Here is a 4,427-nt window from a genome sequence, read left to right on the forward strand (position 1 = left end):
GGATATCAACAGCACCTCTTCAGGTGTAGGCGGTCTTGCAGGTTAAGTAAGCTATATCCGTCTAATAGTGCCAACGTCCGCGCGTGTCGGACCTCAATCTGCATTAGAGGCATCTATATTAAACGAGAAAGCCGGTCTCTCAATGCCTCCAGGGGCCATAGAGCTTCTGGGAGTCGCACATACGCAGGATGTGGCAACTTGTATGGTCCTGTTGTACAGCATGGACGATCCTCGTACGCGGTAGGCCACGTTCATCGACTGCGTCACTTCGTGGCACCGGAAGTCGTCTTTTTGGCTGCACCGCATGTCAAGACACTTGCACGCGACTGAGGTCAGTTGCGATGGTATCCGGTTCCAGTCCAGGTCCACTACGGTCGAGAATGTGCACGTCGACCTGTCGCCGATGGCTGATGACGTAGCTTCCGGGTCGCAGAGGCCACCGGACGACAGTTTAATGACCAATGAAGTTGCGTCGAAAAAGTAGAGAAACAATATAAAGCTGGGTAACGTGGCCGACATTGTCGCGCGGGCCCTGCACACGACAACGTTACGCTACAGATGACAACCTCAGGGGGTCGAATAACGGTAACAGCGCGTGGTATCGCTTTATGCACTGGCGCGCGCATCGGCACTGCTAGCAGTGCACGGCCACTTGATCATCACCAATGTCGCAGAAAGACCAAATGCCTTTCTTTACCTGTCCACGATGAACACGCACAACACATTAGTAGAGTCGACGGCGCAGAAGTGCCGTGCAGGTGCTAACTTCAATATTTTTGTTTCCACCCCTCAAGTCACAAGTGTAGGCAATAATCACGTGACTTTGACAAGCAACTAGAAGTTGTCTTCGTTACCAAGGAGTGAACTCCAGCTGGCCACTGGCGGAGGTGATCTTTCCTGGAAGTCCTTCTAGCAGTCCACTTCCCAGTGGTTGGGCAAGCAGGCACGATGACACTGGTAGCTCGAAGTCAATTCACAGCACGTCGTCGAAACCTTTGAAACGTCATCGCACCAAACGATAGCTAGCTGTACCGCCAAGCTTGGGGTACGTACCTGTCCATGGATCCAGCTTTGACAAAGAACTAACCAAGGTAAGCCTCATCTAAGAGCGACTGCCGTCATTGTGACTGGAGCAACAAGCCCGCAGTCCTGAAGCCTCGAGTTGGACAGAAGCGCAGCTTAGCGTAAACAATAAGTTTCACGGAGCGCAGACATCGTTACAATGGTTGCACGTGCACGCATGGCATCATCATCGAGACATCGTGCTGATCACACATTCGCAATGCAGGATGTGCGACGCAGAGCACGCGTACCCTGCCCATCAATTATGCATGCAACAGTCGAGCGCATGGAGCAGACACCACACGCGTATACGTTTTCCGCAAGTTATGAGCCTGCGCATGCAGTGAAACCAGGGAAACAGGGACAGGAACTGGGTGAGACGATCATATTGTGGGATTCACAGCTCCGTTTTGCGTATCGATCGGGTTGTGCCGAAATCTTACTGTCACTACAGTGATAGATGCAAGGATGCAAGGGGGAGGCATACTTGATAGCAGTTATTTGACTCAGTAGAAAAGCAGCACTAAGGGCGAGGATGGACAAAGAACTATAGAAAAACACGGGCGCTAGCTATTTATAGAAAGGAACCAACTAGCCATGTGCTTAACTGAACACAACACCGAGGCACGTCACGCGCATTCAAGTAGTCGGGCATCAACATTTGTAATACTTTGGTTAGGGCTATAGTTAAGTTAGTTCACATCTGGAAATGAATTCGGAAGGGCTAGAAAAGAAAGGACATTGTACGAATGTTTTACCTGAAAAAGTACCAATGTTATAACATTTTTATGCTGTCTGCAGAGCTTCTGGTTCTAGCAGCCACTGGTATAGGAATGTGCTATATACCAGTACTGCTAGAACCATGGAAATATTTACATCGGTAAGTGCCCATTGAAAACCGGTGGCTAAACGGCAGCCCTAGGAATTGAACCCTGCACCTCCTACATATTGCCACCTAGTGTTGCCAGGTGGCGCAAGCTGTCCGCGAAGACGATGAGGTTGCGATCGTGCTATCGCGGATCGGCCGCCATTACCGTCTCCTCTTGCCGACTCCAGCTGTTGAAGCGTCTCTCCGTGAGAACTCCGTGACAATATATACGAGGCGGATGCTCAAACCATTCGTCCACCGCTGTGCTATCTATGTATTTCCCATTAATGATGTCGTACAGGGCCATGCTAAATAGACAGCCCTGCGATGATGCCTTATCACGGCTATGCTGTAAACCGCAGGCTCGCGTGATAGCATTACAGCGGCCACTTTAGCGCTTCTAGGGTCGACGATGAGTTGATTGTAAAGCGCTGTATTGTAGCTGCTCTGCCAAGTCTGTTGTGTCCGTGGCCACCAAAGGATATAAATTGTTTCCTCTGCAAGTAGGGATGCTGCACAACAAGTTTGAATCACAGGGGTTGATTGTAGAGCCTTTTTTTTTTTTCAATACTGGCCGCCAAGCAGCTTCAATATTTCCAAGACTGAAAACGGCGCGAAAAACGGGTGCTGTGTGTGTTGCGTCTTTTTATCTTGTCCCGTTTTTCGCGCTGTTTTCAGTCTTTAATCATGAACCAACTGGCCCAACAATCCTCCCTTTTGCAATATTTCCATCCGCGCGGAAATCGACATCAAATGACGCGTATTGGAGCAAAACAGACACCGCAGCGTCTATGCGCGTAGAGAGGCCGGCACATTAATTGTTTACCTTCAAAGTATCATACTAGTGGGAAAGTTTACAATGATTTCCGCTTTACGCCGTTTGAATGAAGCGGCCGCCGCGGCAAAGCCTGTCGGAGGTCGCGCAGTTTAAAATGGTTACAATAATAAAAAAGTTATTTGCAAGAGATCAGTTCCCACAAGAAAGCTCAAATGAAATGTAATTTTCTGTTGAAAAATCACGTTGACGTCCATTTTTTTCATCGAAGAAAACTTAAAAATGCATTGTGCAATTAGGGCTGCCCTTTCGCAAAGTTCCTCTATATGTACCCAAACGTTGGTGTATAGCCCTGTAGAGGGAAATCTGGCGGCTTTTTACTTTATCCACCATGGACGCCCGAGGCATTCTGGGAAGTTAGGAAACTGGATTGGCATGTAATGGCTTGTTGACTGTGCTACGAATTGGATTTTTTTATTGTTCAGTTTCGTTTTCATGATTGAAGTTTTTACTGATGTTTTGTGCACTTTGTGGTTGTGTAGCGCAGCTACGCAGGCAGTTCATTTCAGATCCGAAGCATCCGAAGGCGTTTGACTCGCACTGAGCTGAACACAGTGCCTGGTGCCTGTTAGGCCTAAATTCCGTTTGCCCCCTCACTGGGAGCCATTTATGCTGCAATATGGGTTTTGCTCAACGGAAACCTCTGCTACCTGTGCACTGAAATGTACGTGAAAGAAGGGAACAAGTTTGTGTGTGTGCGTGTGCGTGTGTGTGTGTGTGGTGGCCGCGAATTGCATGCAGGAACGACTTCCACTTCATGAATTAGGTAATTCGCACAAATACCCGCATGTTGCACTTGTCAACATGAACACGGCCGTCACTTACTTGCGGTAGGAGAGGTCTCGCTTCCTAATTCATGTTTTTCTTGGCAAAATCTGTAAGCGCAACGTCAGGACATGCCAAGAGCCGGCACCTGTGCGCGCAAAATAGTTTCTCGTAGAAAAGCGGGGGATCTCGTAAGTTTCTCGCGGCGCGAACATAGCCTATGCACGGACATAGGTCGCATCCCGCTATAGCAGACTACACCAACGAAACGTTTCTATTTTTCACAATACGAAAACAGAAGCTTCTAAAGCGCAGTATTTTCATCGCTAACAATTTTTTTGCGATATTTGCCCTCAAAGTGTGTCTGTTAAGCAAAAATTAATTTTCACAGTTAGCTGCACTTGACAAAATAAAGGAAGAGCCCTCTCTAGCCATGATCAAATTCGGTACTTGTCTGCTCATTTATTGCAATGTACAGTAAGCACATTTTATCACAGGACATACTGATTGCAAAACAACGCTTCCTTGCGAACAACGACGACGACGACGACGACGACAACAACAACAACAACAAAACTACAATAAGAAAGAGACACCACAGAGCGATATTCAATGAAGTGTTCGATGTAAAAGCCGAAATATTCAACGTTGCAAATTTAGGCATTCAAACCCACCGCCACCGTTTCAAGTTCCAGTTTCAAAGAACCGAAACTGAAACAAGTAAATTTTTTCTAGCATTTTGGGCATCGGTTTTTTATTTACTCAATACATAAAATTATGGCATCAAACTGTGCCTATTAATTTAGAAAATTTAGCCGCAAGAACTGCAAATTAGTTGTTATTTTAGTTGTTGTTGTAAGCCATTAGTAAACTAAGCTTACGCCGCTAGGTGGGAGT

Source organism: Amblyomma americanum, chromosome 10 (assembly GCF_052857255.1).
Source record: "Amblyomma americanum isolate KBUSLIRL-KWMA chromosome 10, ASM5285725v1, whole genome shotgun sequence".
Classification (NCBI taxonomy): domain Eukaryota; kingdom Metazoa; phylum Arthropoda; class Arachnida; order Ixodida; family Ixodidae; genus Amblyomma; species Amblyomma americanum.